Source organism: Ambystoma mexicanum, chromosome 4p (assembly GCF_040938575.1).
Source record: "Ambystoma mexicanum isolate Mex_15411 chromosome 4p, UKY_AmexF1_1, whole genome shotgun sequence".
Lineage (NCBI taxonomy): Eukaryota > Metazoa > Chordata > Amphibia > Caudata > Ambystomatidae > Ambystoma > Ambystoma mexicanum.
Window position 1 is genome coordinate 311,439,323 of NC_090927.1, and position 24,342 is coordinate 311,463,664.

Sequence of the window (24,342 nt, forward strand, 5' to 3'; positions counted from 1 at the left end):
CGCATCTCAGGAAAGGGGGGATTCACGTCTATCCCTACCTGGACGATTGGTTGATCAGGGCGCGCTCTCCCGAGCAAGTCCTGGATCATCTGTCCGTCACCTGCTACTCCCTCCACAAGCTGGACTTCTCCCTCAACTTAAAGAAGTCCCACTTGACGCCCACTCAGAGGCTCCAGTACATCGGAGCAGTGCTCGACACGTCCCTGGGGCAGTGTTTTCCTCCCCAGGTGAGGGCTCATCACATTCAGCAGATGGTGCACAAGTTTCAGCATGCCCAGAGTCTCCCAGTGTTCGAGTTCTTGAGATTGTTCGGCCTCATGGCATCCTGCATTCTTCTGGTGCCAGAGGCCAGGTTGCCGATGAGATCTTTGCAATGGGCACTCAAGCTCCAGTGGTCTCAGTCCTCCGGCAGGATGTTGGACCCTGTTCAGGTGCCTTCCTCGGTCGCCCAGGACCTTCTGTGGTGGGCCGTCGAAGGCAATCTGATAAAGGGGGCTCCATTTTGGCTACCCTGGCCGGAGGTGACGATCATGACGGACGCATCCCTCACGGGATGGGGAGCTCATGCCAGCGAGTTGACAGTCAGCGGTCGTTGGTCTCCGTCGGAGTCCAGACTCCATATCAATCTGTTGGAGCTGAGGGCCGTCAGGCTTGCCCTGAAGGCTTTTCTGCCGACTGTGCGAGGAAAGAATGTCCTGATCCTGACGGACAACACAGTGGCCATGCACTACCTCAACAAAAAGAGGGGGGCACGTTACCAGGTAAGAGAGTAACTTGTTCTTCTCTTCTACTAGATAATTAACTCCATTTCCTCCTAGCTTGATGCGGACCACTCTGGGACTGGGAAGGAAAAAGGGGGCTGCTCCATTGCCTCCAACATAAAGACAGAAAAGGATCCGGGTGGGCCGCTTCCTGATGAAGAACTCCTCCACCTAATGAACCCCACTCTGCCCTACTCTACCTCAACAAAAAGTCACAGAAGAGCAGGGCGGGATTCTGTGGGGGTGCATTTAGGCTCTTACAGAAATCCCCTCCAAACAAAAACTGCATGAAAATATTGCTGAAAAACAGCTGCACTTTTCTTTCCATGGCGCATTTGTGTGGCGAGCACTGAATTAAAGAATGCCACCAAAAGAAGTGGTCTGCATGATTTTACCTCCTTTTTAACCATCTGAAAATGGCCTACATGCAGAACAGCACCACATTTGCTGTGCTATTTTCTGAATGCTGAAGCTGCACACATGACATCCGAGACGGCTTTTCAATTTGCTAATGATTTCATGTTTTAAAACATGACAAAGTTGTGCTTTTCATGAAAACCCACCCTGGCATGCTTTACTTCTGCTGAGTACCAAGAAGTGAGGCCATACATTTCCAGACCGCTAATGTACTGGGAAATCATTTTAAAGGCAAAGAATTTGGATTTCCCCTTAAAACACGGCTTGTGTTTTCTTTGCTAGAAACCATCACGCACAAACTGCAGTAAATGAAAGGAATAACGCAGTGTTTCTTTCTCATGTCAATTTCAAAGAGATGTTTGGCAGTATATCTTTGTGTCCACAAACTGACCGTATCTGGAAAAGTCCTCCAGTAGGCAAATTGAAGTGAAAGTATGTCCGGCATAAGCCGCATTTCTGAAAGTGACATGAAAGAAAAATTAACCCATGTTTAAAACAGTGTTTTTGCAAAGCAGGAACATGCCTTGTGAAAGTGAAATAATGCCTAGTGCTTGCACAGAAATGTGATTGAATATGGGGGTTTGCTCTAAAATGTACATGATATTTATTCCCAAAAAGACTTGGTTTCTGTTGAAAGAAAGAAGAACAAAAACTTGGAAAACCAACAGAACAGGCTTGGCTCAGGGACTTACTTCAAAGGTGCCCTGTCTCCCATGGGAACTTAATTACCTCCCCAAATGGACCAGCTGCCATGAGCTTATGAAAGGGGCCAATGTGTGGAAGTTTGCAGCCTCGTCAGACTGTCCAGCATCCCTACAGAACAGAACAAAAGAACCAAGGGGAACTAGCATTTTTACTAGGAGGTGTGATTTCCTTTGACATCCCTCTCCAGCCCCAACTGCCTGATTTCAAAGGGCGTCATGGAAACCCTTTGTTCATATTGACAATTTGGCTGTGAGGATTTGAAGGACCGCCAACACATGTGACAAATCCAACACATTTTATTTTAAGGGACTTGTCATATTAAGACATTTCTCTTAAAACCCTGAATAAGCAGTAATGTTATATTATGCCAGCATTTTATGCGAGTTATGGACAAACCCAAAGAGACTAAGCACTTGTTCCGATTACCTGGGAAACTGGAATGACAGGAACAATGCATTTCTGGGTGAAGTATAAATGTTACAGACAAAAAAACTTGGTGAAAATATGCAGAATTTTAGATATTATGGTTCTCCTAAAAATGGCAAAATCTTGGCCAAAAGCAATGCTACCTCGCACAGAGTTGACAATCTGATTGATTCCCTGTGAAATATGGAATATGCATATCTGTTTCTTATGCTGGTGATTAGTATAGATGTGAAGTTGTGCTCTATGACTTATTTTTGGTAAAAGGTAACTGTGGTGAGACAAAGGAAGTCATCAATGTACACCCAGTAAATGATGTAACTTCCCCAGAACCAATCAGCCCGAAGGGAGTAGGCGACACCCGTAGCATGGCCTGTCCCATTCGAGGGGTAAATCCAGAGTATTTCGCCCAGATTGTAAAATTCTCTGATGTCACATTGCCTATATAAGGGGGAAACAGGGAAACACTAGAGACAAGCAACTTAAAACCAGACCCCAAGATCCAGGAAAGCAGAGATACATCCCACTATCCAGATCCAGGCAGAACTACCTATCCAGATCCAGGCAGAACTACCTATCCAGATCCAGGCAGAACCACCTATTCAGATCCAGGCATACCCATAATCTAGGGGGCGAAAGAAGGAAATGCTGCAGATCCCCTTTAGAGGAATCCAGTGACCAGACCCTTTGCCCAGCTGATCCATCCCACTTTTCACAGTGACCAGACCTTGCCTAGCTGTTCCCATCCCTGGATGTGAGACGGGTTCGGTGCCTTCTGAAAGTAGATTCTGAAATCAATAAAGATAGAGTTTTTATTGCGTGCCACATTCCTTGCCAGTGGAAAGAGTTCTTGTCTGGAGTGTGCTGTGTCGTAAATCTGTTACATGCACTCAGCCCTGAAAACATAGTCAGTTGCCCAGAAAACGATAGACTTATCACACCCTCCAACATAGTCTAGCAGCTTAGGCACCACTTGACACCCTCACTCCTGCTATCGCCACCCCACCTCCCAATTCACACACAACCAAACCATCCGGACGCTCTCTCAACCTTGCCCTGGTCAATGCTGGCTCCCTACCAGACCACACACTTGATATTTAAGACCTCCTTATCACATGCAATCTTGATGCCTTGACCATCACTGAAACGTGGCTGCATGCAGCCTCCGGTCCAGCCCTCTCTCTAGCAGTCCTGGCAGGTTTCCCCATTTTCAGGAATTATATTCGACACCAGAGGCAGAAGGGTTGCTCTAATAGCAAAAGGCTCTCTTTGCATAAGGCTGTTGGATACCTCCCTGAATGGGAACTGTGACATTCTGTCAATTAAATTGACCACCTTCCCTACAAACACTATTGCAATCCACATTACCGACTGCCCACCAGGCCCTATCCTCACCTTTGAAGACCACCTTCTCCCCATGCTAGGAGCTAATATTAAGCCCTTTATTGAAAGTGATCCTCCTCTGTGATCTGAACTTGGGCCTTAATGACCCCACTGCCTCGCATGCGTCCACCTTGGCCAACTCTCTGAATGCACTTGACTTCACCCATCACATCAGCTCTCCCACACGTGCCAAAGGTCGCACCCGGGCCTGGATTGCAGACCTCAACTGCCAGGTCACTATTGGATCTAACTCTCCCTGCCCCTGGTCCGACCACCAGATTATTGCTTTCATGATCCTACCCTCCGAGCACACCAAACCGATCACCATACCTCTGCCGACCTTCACTGGCAAACGGCTTGCGCAAACTAACCGAAGACTGCATCTTACCCTTTCAATGGATTGCCTTTCTCACGCTGATTCCTCATCTGATAGATATTCCCTTCAGCTTAGCTGCTTCAGAACATTTTCGACAGGGGTTGTAGTGGACCTCGACCAGGCTGTCGACCATCAGTCCGTCTTGCTCGCCGCTGGTCGTCTGCTCCAGACGTGACTTCAGGTGCCTTATAAATGCATCACTCCACCCCAACCTCAGTTCCTTTTTACTGTGCACTAACACGCTGCTTGGGAACACAGAGCTTTGGCTCTCTCGACGTTTTTGTCAGAAAACATTTAACTTTTTTCCAAAATCCTTGACACAAGATGTTGGTTGCTCAGGTATCAGGTTTCAAATGGTGTTGGATTGTGGCACCAAGAGGTCCATTACTAGCCCACGCGAGTTGTGTCTCGGCATGGGTCACAGGACTGATGGGTGTCCGTTGTGCACCGAAATGCAACCTAAATCCCTTTGCGATCGAGCTCTAAAACTTGCTCTCGGTCGACCGCCTTCAAAATCACTGGTGCGGTTGATGATTCGATCTTCGAGGGCTGAAACTGAGAGGCACACCCCCAGAAAGAACACAGGCAGAAGAAGAAACTGTCCCAATCAAGGAGCCACTCTTCCTCGTCCCGAAAGAAGAGAAGGCGTCGCTGCCACCATCGGGTCTCCAATGTCGTCGACGGATAAAGGTAATCCGTCGGCTGGGCCTACCACCCACCAAGAGTGGGATGATTTCAAATCCTCGATGCTTGCAATGTTCAAGCAGGATGCTGAAGTCGGTGTGGCTAACACCCCACGCAGTAAGCTTCGGAGCCTAGAACGGCGCACAGTATTCCCGACCCTTCTAGTGCCCTGGCACCGACAATGTCGGCGCCGATAAATCTTTCGGTGTCGAAAGAGATCCAGTGGAAGCCAGATTATCCCTGTGCATCCAAGGATGTCGACACTACAGTGTCTTCATCCCAATCGACACCGATATCCACCATATCGGCTCCGAGGGACAAACCCTTGAAGTCAACGGTTGTCGAGAAAACAATCACCCCACATCCCCGGTCTGAATTTTTCGATACCATGGCAGGTATCTGCGGCGGTCCTGACACCGATGACCAGGGCGATGCCGACCCGATTTACTTGGGTTCCGGAGAGGTTGATTATTTTGACAACCAGACTTTGCTTTTACAGCTGGCTCAAGCCCTCCAGGACGCTAGCCCGTTTGTTTTCTCTCTTTTTTCTATGCAGTGTGTGGTGCCCGGAAAAAAAGGGGGAACTAAGGTTGGGGCGTAGTGGCGTGGTATTTATAAGACACCTCACGTCACGTCCAGGGCTGATGCCCAGATGCCGAGCAAGACGGATCGATGGTCGACGGCCGGGATGAGATCCACTACGCCCCCTGTTGAAAATTTTCCGGAGCAGCGAAGCTGGAGGGAATATCTATCAGATGAGGAATCTGTGGAAGAAGAATCCATAGAAAGAAAATTACGGTAAGTAATTTCTCCTTCTCGATACTCTCAAACAGGAGAACCTCTGATCACATGACCCCAATGTATTAGCAGATCTCTACTCCATGGCTAACAATCGCAGCAGACACTATCGCCCCCCCTAGTACCCAGGAAAGCAAAACCTGCGGGACACATCGATTCGTGGTTCACCCCTGACCACCTTGAATTCTGGACAAAAAAAACGACTTGCTGAAACAAATTGGAAAAAAACACGAGGGCTTCCAAGTTGTACAAACAATCATTTGCGCCAAATCTACCACTTTTAACTCTAGAATAGCCAATGCCAAATCTAACGCCAGAGAATTATTCACCATCCTCTGGGAACTTGAAGCCCCCACGCCCCTCTCTCCCACTCTCACCAAACACAAAGCATGGTGCACCAATATACAAAATTCCATGCTTCTTAAAATCGATACACTACACAAAAAAATCCTTGCCATACAATCCACTCTGAAATCTTCTTACCTGCCCACTGCAGTCACAACTTCTCATATGGCCACTAGCCTAAGCCTCCCGCTATTCTGCTTCCAAAAAGACTCAGATCTGGAAGCCTTACATATCTCAAAGAGCCTGAAACCTTTGAGATGTAAAGGTGATGTATGCCCAGCCTCTCATGCGCTGAAGTTCTGGCACCCTTTATCACTGGCTTAATGAATGCCTCATTCGCTGCTGGCACAGTGTCCTCCAGCCTCAAGGAAGCCTGGGTTTTATTTCCCCTTACTAAAAAAAAACCTTCCCAAGACCTGTGGTCCCAAATAAATACCAGCCTATTGTTAGGGAGAATTCTCTGTTTAGGCTGAATTTCCTAACCTAGTGAGTCCCCCAGCAGCTTTGCTGGATTTTTGGGGTTTATTTTTTTCTCCTGCCAAGAGTGAGACTCTTTTACCCTCAAACTTGGACATGATTTCAGTGTATCTCTTTGATTCTATATGTGTTTAATGGGCTATGGGGTCTTTTACTCCATAGGGCTTCATGTGTTTTTGTGATGTGTGTTACACAGCACCCTCAGTGCCGTAACACAGGGGTGTCATAGTGACCCCCCAGTATAGACTCCATACCCTGGGACTGACTACTGTCTCCCAGGGCATTTAAAGTCACCATTGACTTTACTAGTCTCAAATTCTGAACAGAACCAGTACAGACCATCATATTGTGGACGTACTGTCCGGGGCAATTCGATTGCCCCGGGGTCTGTTAGTCGAGGGGGCACGTCTCCGTCCCCCCTGATCGAGTTTTGGCTGGTGGCAGTGGATACTACTTTTTATATTCGACCGTGAATATATCCCTATGGGATTTCCCATTGTTCGAGGCTACCAACTTTAATTATTTAATTCCTATAGCCTCGAACATACCGCCGGTTTATTTATTTAATATTAATTCTCTGGTTGGTATTTTTTTGCCAGAACTCGGTTCTAAAATGGCATTTGTGTTCTCTTCTGTGACTCCAACCCAAGTTGAGCCCTTTGTTCCACTTTTTGGCGGGCTTCTCCACAGAAGCCCTCCAAAGTGGTGCCACTCTGTCTGGGGTACTTAGGAGGGGTGGAGGGGGATTTAGGCACCCTGGACTGAGTTGCCTCAGCAACTCAAGTCGCACTCCGTCCTGATTGGCCCACTTAGCATGTTTGAGTGACAGCTAGACTGAGTGAATGGGGGTTTTCTGCATAAAAGCCGGGCTTTGAGGACTGGAACTTCAGAAGTCGCCACAGGACCTAAGAATCCGACGAGGGAGAAGCTGAGCCGACCTGCTACGATGACACCACCGGTGGAGCCCTGCTGAACCGTCTCACCACTTTTCCCAACGACAGAGGAGATCTCCAGCCCGGAGAGTAGTCTTCCTTCGACTGGTGGGGATAACCAGTCTGCTTCCTTTTTCGCTGCCGAGGAGATGGCATTCACTTTGCGCGTCAGCGAGAGGGCGGCATTGTCATTCAGGCGTGGATAGTCGAGTAGGACAAATGAAGTGTAATTTGAATAGTTTCTAGAGAGGGGAAGGAGAAATTGGCGTTTTATCGGCACAGTTGGTGTACGCTATGCAGATGGAGTCCAGAAGGTCAAAGAGTGGCTTAGTAAAGATATTATAGAGCGTGGGACAGACGCATGCGCCTTGAGGTACCCCACATCCGACTGGTGCTGGTGGAGCACTGGCGCTCTCAGAGAGCTCTCACATTGCGCTGCCCTCTAGGAAGGAGGCAATCCAGGTCTAAGTTTAGGTGAAAAGAAAGCAGAAGTAGTGTGGTGGTGGCAGAGGATTTTGTGGTCCACTAAATCAAAGGCTGCAGACAGATCTACAAGAAGAAGCAAGGCATGTGTCCCTTTATCCCTTATCTTGTCAAGCTATTTTTTAAAGTCGAGAGAGCAGACTCAATGTCTTGGCCTGGACGGAATCCAGACTGGCGAAATCCCAAAAAATGGGTTACTTCCAAGTGGTGCTGAATTTGGACATATGCCACCCTGTCCAGGATTTCTACTGGTGATAGGTGTTAGGCAGAAACCTGTGCAGTTCCCTTGGGGACCACTGCAAAAGATTTAGGACTACAGGTGTTGGCAGTAAACCCACTTGGTAGCAGTCTGTACCACCCAGATTTACCTGGTAGCTGTGGCTGAGCAGTCAGACTTCCCTCAAGAAGAGTTAGGCAGTATGTAAAGTATACACAATAGGCACTCAGATACAATAGCACAAGCAAACACTGACCAGAGCTTTGGTATCAAGGTATATCATTATTTATTTAAAAACACACTTATTGAAACACTCCAGCACTAATATTGTAAATCACTCTAAACACAGTTACTATTATTATATATACATCCCTTATTCCTTATCAGACAAGTCTTAGTTAACACCACTTTCCAGACAGAGGTGAGCGCTTAACTATAGATGGCACTTCAATAAGTTAACGAAAAAGGGAGGGAAAAAGGCAGAATGTAGGAAAATACACCACACTAATACTTAGGAACTCTTAAGCAAGGCAGGAAAGTCAAAAGTTACTTGTGAGCCAAAGACCATAGGCCGGGCCCACTCTTGGAAAGAGCAGGGCACAAATGTACCCAAGATCACACAATGACAACAGGCTTAAAAAGTTTTGCAGGGAGTTCAGAGAGGTTTTAGTTAGGCTCAGAAAAGTTTAGCCAGGGTGTCCCAGGCTAACCCAGGTTCGAAAGCCGGGGGCTAAATCTACCCCGTACAGTCGGTAGCAACGGAAGCCAGGCGGGACACTGTACCTTAAGTGGGAAGGATCCTCCAGCGGTGGCAGTTGTTCCTGGTAGTGTGTGCAAGTTGCGTCGTCGTCCAGGGGAAGAGAAGATCTCGACGTGGAGGAAAGATGAAGGTCGTTGCACTACCAGGGCAGAAACCAGCTGCAGAGTTTTCCGGTTAAAGGTGGTACCTTTGTTTCGTGGTCGTGGTAAAATGTGGTATCCCGGTTGTCGGGGTGCTTGGCACGGGCAAGGCGGCCACGAGGTACGTCGGGAAAGCGTAAAGACGGTGAAACTGGTTATCCCCACCAGTCAAAGGAAGAAGACTCTCCGGCGGGAGATCTCCTCTGTCGTTGGGAAAAGTGGTGAGGCAGTCCAGCAGGGCTCCACCGGTAGTGGTGTCGTGGCAGGTCGGCTCAGCTTCTCCCTCGTCGGATTCTTAGGTCCTGTGGCGACTTCTGAAGTCCCAGTCCCCAAAGCCCTGCTTTTATGCAGAAAACCCCCATTCACTCAGCCTAGCTGTCACTCAAACATGCTAAGTGGTGAGCCGGCCGGCTCACCACTTGGGCCAATCAGGACGGAATGCGACTTGAGTTGCCGAGGCTACTCAGTCCAGGGTGCCTAAATCCCCCTCCACCCCTCCTAAGTACCCCAGACAGAGTGGCACCACTTTGCAGGGCTTCTGTGGAGAAGCCCGCCAAAAAGTGGAACAAAGGGCTCGACTTGGGTTGGAGTCACAGAAGAGAACACAAACGCCATTTTAGAATCAAGTTTTGGCAAAAAATACCAACCGGAGAATTAATATTAATTAAATAAACCGGCAGTATGTTCGAGGCTACCGTAAATAATTAAATTAAGATAGTAGCCTAAAACAATGGGAAATCCCATAGGAAAATATTTGCGGTTGAATATAAAAAGTAGTATCCACTGCCACCAGCCAAAACTCGATCAGGGGGGACGGAGACGTGCCCCCTCGACTAACAGACCGTGGGGCAATTGAATTGCCCCAGCCAGTACGTCCACAATATGATGATTTGTACTGGTTCTGTTCAGAATTTAAGACTAGTAAAGTCAATGGTGACTTTACATGCCCTGGGAGACAGTAGTCAGTCCCAGGGTATGGAGTCTATACTGGGGGGTCACTATGACACCCCTGTGTCACTGCACTGAGGGTGCTGTGTAACACACATCACAAAAACACATGAAGCCCTATGGAGTAAAAGACCCCATAGCCCATTAAACACACCTAGATTCAAAGAAACACACTCAAATCATGCCCAAGAGTGAGGGTAAAAGAGTCTCACTCTTGGCAGGAGAAAAAAATAAACCCCAAAAATCCAGCAAAGCTGCTGGGGGACTCACTAGGTTAGGAAATTCAGCCTAAACAGAGAATTCTCCCTAACAGTCACCTTGCCTCAGCACCTTTTCCCCTACCTCTCACGTAGGATGTTTCAAACCACTGCACCCCACTTTTCTTCTGCAAACCCCGCTTGCACAACACAACAGACTTACACTAGAGCCGTTTGCATGACATGTCCCAATACCAGGGTCAGGCAAAGTCAGACAATTGATTTCAATCAGTAAGCAGATAATCGGTCTTGATCTTTTCACCATAGGCCAGCAGAACCTTTGTGGTGAGGAATCTGAGACTGCGTATCATAGAGCAAGTGTCATGCTGCAGATGTCAACGTACAAGTCTATACTGATAAGTTGGAGCAGAGGAGACACCCGCATCCGTGGTACTGGCCTTGACTGCAGAGAATTCAAAAGCTAAGCGGCTCAACACAGCCGGTGAGTGAGAGGAGAATCGTTAAGAGCTGGGCTGTGTTGAGTGAGAATCGCAAGGTGGCAAGTTTTGAACTAAAGTTAATGAACTTTAAAGAAACTGCTGAAAGTGTGAGGGGGGAGACCAGCTGCAGAGGGAAAGCGGCACTGCGTGGTGCTAACCCAAAAGACTCTGGTTTAGCCCTATATTGAGAACTACAGAAACCAGAAGGCCATAGAAAGGCTGCCAAAGGAATGCAAAGTGGTGCTACGTGAGGGTCGAGCAAAAGCCTCATACTTTTGAAAGACTTTGATTCTTGAATTGGCATAAAAGCAAGGGAAGTGAATCCCAAAAACATTGAACTGTATAAATGTGAACATTAAAAAGTAAGAAGGGGTCAACCCAGGTGAGGGGGCGCCGGGGTTGAGCCACTATCACCCTGCTTGAGATCCATAGAAAATCCAGTGAAGGAAGGCTAAGAATCCAGAGGGTTCAGAGCACGGTAGAGGGGGATCCAAGGGTGAAAAGTTGTCACCCCAAAGCAGAAGTTCTGAAAAGGTAATAGTGAACCCGGAGGAGGGATGCCGAAAGGAGTGAATTGTTTGACAAAGACATTAAGAGGAAGGGTCTGAGCCCGGACGAGGGAGATCCGGGGGTGAAGCCATCCCCCAAGGGCTGTCAGTCGAGAGAGATCCAAACCCGAGCGAGGGAGATCCGAGGAGTTAAGCTATCACCCAATGTTTAAAGAGAAAAGGATAAGAGATGCAAAGAAATACGAATGAGAAAAGGTGAGCCCAGAAGTGGGGGACCCAGGGGTGAAACCATCACCCTCTTTCAACTTTTGGAAATTGGATTACAATTGACAAGGGTCAGCCCAGAAGAGAGGTACCCAGGGATGAATCAGTCACCCTTGAAGTTATCAGAATATTTTGGAAATTAACTTTCATTTGTTAAAGGAACATTTTGTTTTGTTGTTTAAGCACATCAGGCCTGAAGGCAAGAGACTTTCTAAGGAAATAACACCAGAACGTCGACAGTCCTGAGACTGTCTGCCTTGGAACTGTTGTCTCTGATTGGAGAAGCCAGAGGCTGTTTGCAATTGAACCTGTCGCCTCATGCTAGAGAAGCCAGAGACTGTACTGTGGTCCACTAGCTCTCATCCTACCCTGTGCTAAACCGTGGGGAAGGAAAACCCAAACCACTGCATCCTGACTTATTAATTGAGAACACGTCTTTCTTTTCTTTAGAACCATCCCACACCCTTTTCTGTAGTAGTTATAAGGTTTGGCAATAGGTTTCTTAGTATAGGCCCTTTTATTTTGACACAACGCCACAAGGACTGCCTTATTTCATTTGATGGTCGACATCCGTCCCCGTCTTAGATATAGGTTTAGATTAGGCATTTTTCCAACCCACATAACATTCTTTTCATTGTTAAACAAACACCCTTCTCTTGCTCTTTACCCTAATCATAGGCCTCTTAGTTAAACTATTATGTGCTTACATGAAAGTATTGTATTAAGTTGCTCATATGCCTATGCTATTTAGATGTCCTACTGCAATGATTTGTACTCCTGTCTGTTATGCCACAATTGAACGGCTTGCCTAGTTCTCTCACAAAATACCATACATACATGGGACTGTGGCATGGCGCCCCTACGCCTGGAAACACTGCGAATGACTAAGTATAGGCCATCACCTTAATGGCTCCTATGCTACATGCTAACTACTGTTGCCTGCACTGTTAGATTAACCTAGTATATCAACAGATCTTGCCTGTATTGTCAATTGTGACCTGCCTAGTAATTACCTACCTAATGCCAAAATAGAACTAGATTGTCTTACTATATGTAACTGCTGATGCCTTGCATTGATAGCTTAACTCAATATATGAACTGATCTAGCCTCTACTGCTGACCATACATTTAGCCACAAACATTAGCCTATTACAATATGATCACCATAACCGTTAACGCCTATACCCTTAGCACCATTGTTACTATTAACCTACTACTGTGCCTTAGGCACTCGCCACTCAACAAACAAGCTACCACTAGCTCAACAAAAACAATGATTGTCTTGCAACCCATAACAGGACAAGCCTGCCCTATCCCAACCAATCCCTGTTACCTTAAGCTTCAGAAACGCCAGACTGCGGGCCAGACTACCCAAAGTAGGCCAGACTACCCAAAGTATTTGAACGACGTACCAGAACTCTACCCTCGATAAACAAGAAAACTAATCCCTACAACAACTGAAACAAGATGTCTGCTAACCTAACCCCTCCACTTTTAAGTGACACCACCATCAAGCTATGTCCTTACGCCACCTCTAAGCACCATATTGGTCCTAAATTCAATAAAAGAAATTCACCTACTACCAAAACATCCGCCACAGCTACCACCTCAGCCCTCCCACTCAAAGGAGCCCTAATAAATGCCAGATCACTAGTTGCTCATGCCACAGACGTATCTGACCTGATTCAGGCCGACAACCGGGACTTTCTGGCCATTATTGAATCATGGTTGTACGAAGCAGCAGGACCCATTCTTGCACTAGCCGTCCTTGATGGTTACACCATCCTTAGACAGGACAGAGATAAAGCTCGAGGTGGAGGCATCGCCATCATCACCAAATCCAACACCTCTATGAGACTAGCTCCAACACAACTCACCCGTTCCTGCGAAGTCCTCACTGCCAAACTCTCTCTAGTTAATTCCCAGACATTGACCATTCACCTTATCTACAGACCTCCTGGCCCTACTGCAACATTTGAGGAGGACATCGATAATATACTCTCGAACAATCTTAAAACGTCATCCCAACTCCTTCTTTTAGGTGATCTTAATCTAGGATTTAATGACCCATTAGGCAAACATGCCACAGCTACCGCTAACATCCTGTCTGAACTTGGCCTTTCCCAAAAAATGTGTGAACCCACTCACAACAAAGGGAGAACACTCAACTGGGTGGCTGACTATAATTGCACTGCCAATATCACCTCCATCACACCTCAACCTTGGACTGACCACTTCATCTTGTCATTTTCCCTCTTGACTGCAAGACCACTTCCTTCAGCTACACCTGTCGCCCCACCTTGCTCAACAAGGAATAAAAAGAACATTACTGTAGACAAGGTGATCTCCGCCATCCCTCCCCATCCTTAATGCGCTTGCAGATAACCTAGACCCAGAAACTCTTGTAAACGAATACAACAAAATCATGCTAACGTCATTAGATAACATTGCCCCACTCAAACTCAGACCCAGTAAGCCCAAATCCTACCTAAATAAATGGTTTACCCCACAACTAAAGGAGCTACGACAACTAAAGAGGTCTTGCGAAACCATCTGGAGATTATCCCCATCTGAAACTAACAAAACCAAACTAACCGCTGCCCTTTCCCAATATAAAAAAGAAATGTGCCTAGCTAAACACAATTCCTACAACAAACGCATCTCAAATGCCAATTCTAGTATGACAGAATTATTTACTATCCTCAAGACATTCAACTGGCACTCTCTAACAAAGTATCCAACCTCCAAAATAAAATAGATTTAAAAAATTGATCTAGCGTGACTCCTAAGATTTTAAGTTTCAATACAGGGGAGATCATATCGGTTCCGAGTCTGAACCATCCATAATTGCAATCTAATTTTTTTTATAGCTGCAGGGCTCCCCACGATCATAAGCTCAGTTTTACTTTTATTAAGGGATAAGTTATTATTTAGCATCCATTTCTCAATAATGGAAAATATTCTGTTTAGTTCCTGTTCATCCTTCGTGTGGTTACCGGATAGAGGAACAACACATTGTGTGTCGTCAGCATAGTTACAGAACATTATGCCCTCCTCTTCCAGTTCCGAGAAGAACGGTGTCATGAACAAATTATACATGCAAGGAGAGGTACTAGCACACTGTGGTACACCAAAGAGAACTGTATAGGTGAAGCTTCTGCTGTGTCGAAGCAGACTCTGCTAATTCTATTTTATAGGAAGGAGATAGTCCAGGTGACCGCCAAGGGAGAGAAACTGGCAACCTCTGTGAGCCTGTGCTTCAAAATCGAATGATCGACTAAATCAAATGCAGCCGATTGAATCAGCGAGACTAACAGGGATAGTGAACCTTCATCCAGTTTCTTGAGTAGGTTAGATTGAAGTTCGAGAAGTGAGGTTTTGGTTCCGAATCTGCTTCTAAAGCCTGACTGGTGTTCATTCCGAATTGGGTGTAGCTTTAAGTGTTCCGAGATTTGTCCACAGGCCACTCTAAAATCTTTAAAAGAAAAGGTGTATTTGTGATTGGACGATAATTCAAGGGGTTATTATTGTCCAATCCTGTTTTCATTAAAATGGGTGTAACCATGGTTTGTTTCACATTATCGGGTACTAACCCTTTGTCTAAAGATTCATTAACAAATGTACAGATTGCTTTAATAAGTAAGGTGGGACATGTTTTATAATCACGGAGGCACAGAAATCTCCTTTGCAATGAGTCTGTTTCAGTTTCTCAATAACTACTTGTAGCACCTCCTCTGTTATATGGTGGAAATTAAATTGAGATATGGTTGGTTGATATTTAAAAGGATTCCGAGCTTCCGCAAGGGAATTCACTGGGAAGATCTTCTTTTTTCCTTGCATACCGTTCGTGATTCCTAAGAGTTTATTATGCATACCGTCCTGGATTTTCTAGCACCAGGTAGTAGCTCTAATTTCTAATTGATCTGCTGGTAATGGAACTGACTCTTGCTCTTTTAAGATTTTAAAAATGTCCTCAGTGTTTGAGGCTGCTTTATCTATTCTTAGGTTATGAAAGTTTTGTTTTGCCTGTAGGATTGCTGATTTATATATTTTTACTAGGTTCTTGTAAGACCATAACAAATTTGGTGACAGTGCGGATTTCCATAGGTAATATGCCTTAAGTGCTGTGGACTTAAGTTTCCTGAGTTCACTTGAGAACCAAGGTTGACTTTTTTTTTATCTAGGCACTTCTGTTTCTTAAGTTTTAAAGTGGTGAGAGTTTCAGAGATATTAGCCATGTTATAAGTAAGGTTTGTTGGCATGGATAATAGTGTTGAATGCAGCAAAAAGTTTGAGTCAAAAGCTAGTAGTGGCGCAATATTGTCCGCTGTAAATTGTTCACGGTTGCGTGACAGCACATAACCGTTGGAAAGGTTTTTAAGTTTCGTAGGGTATGGCACTTTTATGGAGAAGTGAACAAATGAGTGGTCCGACCAGGGACAAGAAGATATATTCAAATCGTGACACAAGATATTAATGGTCACAATCCAATTAAGTCTGTGACCAAGGATATGGGTAGGTTTTGTCACTTGTTGCTGGAAACCTAATTCTAAAAGAGTCTTATGAACCTGTAAAGCGTGTGGGTCTTCTGGGTCACCTAGCCAGTGATTAAAGTCAGCCATTAATATGAATTGTGTTGATGGCTTGAGTCTGGGAAGCATCTGGTTGGTGAGGGTCTCTATCTAACTGTCCTTCAACGATGGGGAGCGGTATAGGATTATGATGTTAACTATAGCCTCCACATTCATACCGATCTTGATGTATAGTAAATCGATTTTCTTGTTGATCTCAAATGGAACCTCGCATATAGACAGGGAGTCTCTTAATATGAATGCTACCCCCCTACACCCAGGGAGCATGCACCTTGCAGGGCAGGGGGAGTCCCTTCACCTAGAGTCTGAGGATTTTGGTCGCTTAAGCGGGCAGAGCCAAGGTGCGGAGGCTGGTGAGAGTGGGCGCTGGAGGGCAGCGGTTACGGTGCAGGTGGACACTATGCCCCCATCCCCAGATGGCAGGGGCTACAGGACTCCACGTTGTGTTGGAGATCGCGGTCCCCTTCCCAGCGACCGCAGGCTTGGCGTGCTCCAAACTCCCCACACAGGGCAAGGCAGATAGGTGGAGTGGGCACTCCTCACCTTGGCTCCAAGCACAGAGCAATGGAATGAAATGGGCAGTCTCCACAGCGTCCGGCTCCCATGCTCAGCAAATGGCTCTGCATCCTGTTGACGCAAGACCTCGAGCTAGGCTGTATCGCCTCCCCTCTGCTTCAGGGTCCTCCATCCCGGTGAGCAATCTTTCTGGCTGGTTGTTGAATCCAGGTGGTAGTGTTCATCAGGTGGTCTGCTGTCATTTTAAGGAAGCTCCTCTTCAGATGCTGTTGCTTGGTGGGGCTCCATACTCGCGCCTCTACAGCTCCATATCCTGACATATTATTTGAGAACAGGAGTGTTCTCAAATAATATGTCGGGATATGGTAGCTTGAATCTTCCTGCCCCACGATTTTTGAGCACAGGGTAAGGTGGTATTGTGGAGCACAGTGAAGTGGGGCTTCTCAAGCACGAGATGACAGTTCCAATGGCATATCTCAGGACCGTTGATGGCCAAGTCCCCTTTCCTTTGAAAGCCTCTTGCCTTCGAGGGCTTACTGTGTTGAAATAACTATAAAAAAGTTCCTTTAACCAAATGAAAGTTTGATAGGGTTTTAATGGTTTATCTCTGGGTCCCTCTCTTCTGGGCGCTGACCCCACTCACTTATTGTACTCTACAATTTGTATATCAGTTCTTTTCTCAATGAACTTTGGGTGATAGTTTCAATCCCTGGCGCTCCCTCGTTCGGGCTCGGACCCCTCTTGACTGCCAGTACTTGGGTAATAGCTTCACCACCGGATCTCCCTCAGTCAGATTCAAACCCTTCTCAAATCTCAGCCTCCCTTCTCTGGGTTCACTATGGCTTTCTCTTCTCTTAAGCGGGATTCAGTTCCCTTGGTTTCTCAATGTCTTCAAACAGTTCATAGTGGATATTCCACTTCTGGGTTCACGTCTGTCAACAGTCTGACTCTGACCCTGACGAGCGAGGGAGGATCATCTGGGTAGGGGAGCCCGGTGTTATGCTCGTGGGAATTGCCCCAGTTGAGAGGTAGTATTATGCCGCAGAAACGGGTAAGGAAGAGGCGCTTCCTGAAGCTTTTATAGGGTGCACCAACTAAACCTCCCAAAATCTCATTTATTTCCGATCCAACAACCCCTCCATATCTGATAGATACGCTAGGAGCCCAAACCCTGTTGCACGCCAAATCCCCAACTCCCTGAATTATTGCTATCCTATCTTCTACCCGGATACTCCCAATCATTCTTCTTCACGGCCCTCTGATAATTAATTTCCGAACACCCAGTCTACCTTGACAAAACACTACTGTTCCCACAATCCCCTCTGTTCATTTCAGGATCTGTTATTCCCGTTTGCCTCACAAACCCTTCCTATCCCTCTGAATGTCATTTTCCCAGTTTCCAGTGACTATGATCAACAACTACAGTTCCCAAAGACCCTCCTATTCATTTCAGAAACCCTCCAAAACCCACCCTTCCAAGAACACAAAAAAAAAACCTAATACGAAGGTTATAATTCCATACAACACCTCTTCCCCATTCACCCTGTTGGATACTCGGACACACTAACCCCTCCCCTTTCCGAAACGAACACTGTCTTACCCCACGAAAGACAACAGACTAATAAAACTGTTTACCTGACATGTCCCAACCCAGGCACAGTCAGGCAATTGACCAGAACCACACACATCTGACGGCCCTTTCTTTTCTCCACAGGGATAAAAGGTGGAGCAAGAGAGCACAGTACGAGCAAGGCAGACTGCACGGCGAGACAGCTATCCAGGCCCGGCAGTTCAAAAGTGGCGGGAACCGAGTGGGTGACAAGGAGAGAAGCGACCATGCCCTTTCCGTCCCAGGCCCGCAAAACCCTCGGAGAAAGAAACGTAAGACCGCAAACGATAGCCCAAGTGTGTTTCAGCAGATGTCAAAGGTACACGGAGCGTGCCAACACTGATTAGCCAGAGTAAGGGAGACTCCTGCTACCGTGGTACTGGCCCTGACTCCAGGATACAAGGAAAGCCAAGCGGTTCATCACAGCCTGTGAGTCGAAAGAGAAGCAATAACAAAACCGAGCTGTGTTGAATTAGTCTTAAAGTGGCATATTGAGAAAAGTTCAAAGAACTATAAAATTGTTGAAGGAAGACCAGCTGCAGAGGGGACCGGCACCACGTCGGTGCTGACTCGAGAAACCCTGGTCGATCCCATGTTGATTGCAACTACAGATAACAGAATCCGTAGGAGAGACGCCAAAACAGGTCAAAGTGGTCATACAGGAGGTCTAGCAAATTTCCTATACACTCAAATGTCTTTGACCGTCAAACTGTTGAGAAAGCAAGGGAAGTGAATCGCGCATCGAGAGAAAGCAAGGGAAGTGAATCCTGCAATCATTGAAAGCAAAAGGAATTGTGAATTGGCAAGGGTGAACCCGGCAGAGGGATGTCCAGGGGAACTGTTTAATAAGACATTAATATTTGTGAACGCTATAAACTGTATTGAGTGCGAAGGCTGTAGTGAACCCAGCGGAGGGAGGCAACCACTCGAGAGGGGTCTGAGCCCAGCAGAGGGAGATCCAGGGGATGAGAAGCTATCATCCCAACTACACGTGAATGCAAGCGATGAAAAGTTATCTGAATACAAGCCAGAGTGAACCCCGATGTGAGGGAAGACACAGAAGAGGGGGACACAGTGCAAGAGAGTCAAGCACTGAAGGTCCTGATATCGATAAAGAATTGGTTCAAGATCCAAGCCCGGAAAATGCAGATCCAGGGGTGAAAAGTCATCACCCAAAGTCAATAGGGAAACAAACTTTTATTTGTTAATTGTGAGCCTGATTGGAAAAGGCCAGTGTTAGGGAGAATTCTCTTATAAGACTAATTTCCCAAACATAGTGAGTACCCCAGCAGCTTTGCTGGATTTTTGGGGTTTGTTTTTTTCTTCTGCTAAGAGTGAGACTCTTTTATTCCCACTCTTAGACATGATTTGAGGTATGTCTTTGACTTGTTATGTGCTTATGGGCTATGGGGTTTCTTTTTACTCCATAGGGTATCATCTGTTTTTCTGCATGTGTGGTACAAAGCACCCTCAGTGCAGTGCCACAGGGGTGTCACAGTGACCCTCAAACATAGACTCCATACCCTGGGACTACTCCCAGGGCATGTAAAGTCACCATTGACTTTACTAGTCCAAAATTGTGAACAGAACCAGTACAAACCATCATATTGTGGAAGTACTGGTAAGGGGTAATTCGATTGTCCCTGGGTCTGTTTTCGAGGGAGCACTGTCCCGTCCCCCTTCATAGAGTTTCTGGCTGGTGGCAGTGGTTACCACGCAAAATATTCCACCGGAATATTCTCTATGGTATTTTCCCATTGATTTTAAACGCACCACTTTTTGGTGCAATGTTGAAGATACCGCCGGTTTATTTATTTAATATTAAATCACCGGTTGGGTCTTTTTGCCAGAACTCGATTCTAAAATGGCGTTTGTGTCCGTCTCTGTAACTCTGACCAAGGTCGAGCCCTTTGTTCCACTATTTTGGCAGGCTTCTCCACAGAAGCCCTCCAAATGGTGCCACTCTGTCTGGGTTCCACAGGAAGGGTGGAGGGGGGAATTGGCACCCTGGACTGCGTTGCCTTAGCAACCCAAGTCTCACTGTACTCTGATTGGCCCAGTGGTGAGCCGCTCGGCTCACCACTTAGAATGTGTGATTGACAGCTAGGCTGATGAATGGGGGTTTTTCTGCATAAAAGCAGGGCCTTTGGGACTGGAACTTTAGAAGTCGCCACAGGACCTAAGAATCCGAAGAGGGAAGAAGCTGAGCCACCTGCAACCGACGACACCACCGGTGAAGCCCTGCTGCAACAAACTCACCACTTTTCCAACGACAAGAGAAGATCTTCTGCTGGAGAGTCTTCTCCCTTTGAGCTGGTAGGACCAACCAGTTCGCCCTTTTTCGCTTCCAAAGACGTCACTTGGTCGAATCGCCCGTGCCAAGCACCCCGGCGGCCGGATAGCCAAGCTCACCAATTTTGACTGCTAATAAAAGGACTGCACCTTTTATCGGGAACTCCACGGCTGGTTTCATCCGTCTACAGTGCAACGACTCCACGTCCCCTCCTCGACGAGATCTTCTCTTCCCCTGGTCGGAACCACAAACTTCAACCACTGCCAGGAACAACTGCCCCCGCTGGAGCTTCCTTTCTCTTTAAGGTACTGTGTCCTGCCTGACCTCCTTTTCTACAGATTGCTAAAGGTGACCCTTAAATCCTTGGCTTGTAAACTGGGTTAGCTCCAGGCCTTCTAACTATATCTTTTGAATCACCTCAACCTCTTTTGAACACTCTGCACAAACTTCCAGTGCACTTCAAACCGTGTGATCCTGGGCACATTTCGCTTTGCTCCATTTAAAGTGGGCCTAGCCTATGAACTTTGGCTCTACAGTATAACGTGCCTTTCTCCCCTTGCTCTGAACTCTTAAGTGTTGGGAACTGTTTTATTTTATGCTCTGCCTTTTCTCTCCCTTTTTACCTAAACTATTGGAGTGCCATCTAGGTTAAGCGCTCACTTCTGTCTTTACAAATAGTTGTGCTTTAACCCTGACTTGTCTGATAGTTTTCAAGGGAGGTGTGTATACTTACCTGACTGTGTTTTAACTTACCTTTCATTGAGAGTGCTAGTGTATTGCTGAAAGTGTGTTTTAAATAAATAACTATATACTTTTTATACAAAGCTCTGGTCAGTGTTTGTTTGCTCTACTGTGTTTTGGCCCTATTGTGTATATTCTGCATACTGCCCTACTTTTCTTGAGAGAAGTCTGACTGCTCAGCCACAGCTACCAGGTAAATCTGGGTGGTGCAGACTGCTACCTATTGGGTTTACTGCTTACTCCTGTAGTCTTAATCTTTTTGCAGTGTTCCCCAAGGGAACTGCACAGAATTCTGCCTAACAGCCAGAAAGACCAAGAGAAGTGGATTGCCCCATGGCACTCAGTCGACAAGAGATCAAGAAAGACTAGGGGAAGAGGATTGTCCCCCGCTGGCCCTTGTGGAAATATAAAAGGAAAATACCTTTAATTTGTCTATTAATTCTTTCCGACCCTCGAAGGCAAGAGACTTTTCGCTCAAAAGAGAGTTGGCCGTCGAAGCTCCTGATAAGCTGAAAGGGATCTATTGGCTTGTGCTGGTAAGGCTCGAGTGGGTGCTGTGCTCAGGAGACCCACCTTGTCACATGCTCAAAACGTGGGAAGGGAGACCCAGGCTACCGCATCCTGACATATTATATGTGAACACTTCTTTCTTTCTCTTGAATATTATCCCTCATTCTTTTTGTATTAGTTGTAAGGACTGGCAATAGGTTTTTTCTTAGTATAGGTCCTTTTATTTGACACAATGCCACTAGGACTGCCTTATTTTTCATTTGATGGTTGAAGCTTGCTCCCATCTTAGATTTAGGTTTAGATTAGGCATTTTTCCAACCTGCATACAGTTTAATAAACACCCTTGAACTGTGATCACTTGTCTGTCTTTATTGTTGTCACCATGAGTTCCTTACAGCACCCTGTCTTAAGTCATTAGGGTTTGCGGGGCTCCTTTTTCGCAACAAAGGCAGCTTTTCCGGGCTTCCGAGGGAGGCCATCACAGAAGCGTCCTCATCGTTGGTGCCTCAGGTCATGCCCCTGCAAAGATAATTCTTCTTCACCAAACCAAATAAATACCCTACAAAATGCAGCTCATACGGCCCAATAGCCTGAATAAATATAGACGCTAAAATGTACATGCATGTGTTGGTCAACAGGCTAGACCTTCTACTCCCAACACTGAGGACGAAGCTGGCTTAGTCAAGAACTGCCAGACGTTTGACAATGTGAGATGCACAGTTAATCTAATTGGAAAGGTGGGGAAGACATACTCCAGTGATCCTTCTTTCAGTAGACATCGAGAAGGCCTTTGATTGGGTGGAATGGTCCTTCTTGCTTACCACAGGCCCACTATGTCACCCCCTTAGCTAGACTAGTTATTAATGACACCTGAACTGACACTATCTGGTTGCAGTGTTCAGGGACATTAGAGGCATCCCGTTCGTAAGAGTTGAGCACAAAGCAATGGCATTAGCAGACATGTTATTGACTCTGACAGACCCAGTTAGATAGTTACCAACAGCACATAGTCAAATGGTAGGATTTAGAAGTGTTGTGGGTCTGAAAATAAACTTCAATAAATCTGAGGTCCTTAATCTGACCTTGCGGGGAGAACAACAAGTGGCAGTCAAGGAAAGCTCTCCTTTCACATGTGCTACCAATGGAATTAAGTATCTGTGGATATCTCTTATGGCCTTGATATAGAAACTCTACACAGCTAATTTCCCAGCATTGCAGCAGAAAATTAAAGTCAACCTTTTAAGATGGAGACCATTGTCCATCTTGTGGCTGGAAAGGATAGCGTCTGTGAAGATGGTGGTTCTGCCCAGAGTGCTGTATTACTTTCAGGTGCTGCCAATCCAAGACTTCGTCTTTAAAGCCCGAACCTAAAACCAAAAGCTAAGGATCTGTGGTCGTCAGGATGTCAGAATTCAAAAGCCGTCCTTGTGTACAAACGTTCTATCCTGACCCTCATACTACAAGCAAAATTATAAAGTGAATAGGGAAATGTCTTTAAGCTAGTATTTGCAAAAAGTGTTCTCAAATAAAAATAGAATTGCTCCAATGGAAAGGCAACCAGACGTGGTCTCCCTCTCACTGTGCTTAGAGAGGCATCAGCTTCACCTCACTGATGATCCCCAACAAGGGTGAAACACGTGTATGGGGTTGCTGGTGGTACTCTCGTTCAGGTTGGAATTGCCATTGCATTTCGGTGCTGGACTGCCCCTGGGCAGGACAAAGACTGATATGCAAATGGATATTTCCCATCTGTGAAAGGCACAGTGAGAAAAAGCAGTGGCTGCGAACTCTCAAGTGGTTAATAACCACTGAACAGGGTATCAAGCCTTGTTCTATCGAGAGAGGGGCGCCCGCTACCTTTGCAAACCTAGCTCCAATGGAAATGTTCTCCAAGATGGGAAAGATCTTAATTCCAGAGGGTGCTTCCCTTCCCATGGATTCTTCACTGGTATCACAATTGTCTCTTGGTCTAACAGTTCTTTGTGTCTTTTTTTCCTGGCCCACAACAATCCTCTTAGGTAAAGAGCGGTTTTAGTAACAAAAATGTTGCTTCTTTCACACAAGTTCCTTCTTGGTTCATCAAACACTGTCTTTGTTTGACCCTCTTTGTAGGTTTGCAATTTGCCTGGTATACGCCCCTGCCAGGACACGCTCTGCACTTCCAATTGCCTGGTGTGCTCTGCTGTCAGGACTTCTCTTATTCTTTCAACTGCCTGTGTATGCTTGCCAGGACTTCTCGTATATTAGCGTTTCTCTTTACATCCAAGCAGCATATACTTTTCTTAGCTTGGTATATCTGCTTGGGTCACTGTTGTTTTAAACTTTTCCACATTTGCATTAAATGCATTCACTTCTCATTGGGGTTCGGATTGATACTCTGCTAGGGGTGTTGCTAGGTCTCGAAAAGATCAGGGGCTAAGCTAATGTCGGAACTGGCGGGGCTTGGGGCTAGCTAGCACCTGAGCTTCTATCCGGGGCAACAACCCAAAGACCCTATAGCCCCCTTTGCCCCCCTCTAGCAACGCCTCTTTGTGACTCTGCCCTTGCGATTCACATACAATCTTCTTATTTCCCTTTCTGTACTTTCAAACTGTTCAAATTGTCTTTGCTGTGGCCACTGAAATGCCCCGTGGCCCCACTCTACTCAGGCTGACTCACCAGCTCTGTATTGCATTTTTGTTCTTGCCCACGCATATGCAGTGTATCTTAGCTGCTTGCTTCCCTCTTTGGGCAGCTCTGATGTCTGTTTTCTCTTGCAGCTT

The 24,342-nt window shown here is 46.3% G+C and overlaps 1 protein-coding gene across 4 annotated transcripts in view; it reads left to right on the forward strand.

The window, feature by feature from the left end:
• ATAD2B (ATPase family AAA domain containing 2B) overlaps positions 1-24,342 on the forward strand; it is a 3,113,054-nt gene that overhangs the window by 2,768,607 nt on the left and 320,105 nt on the right. The window lies entirely within an intron of this gene.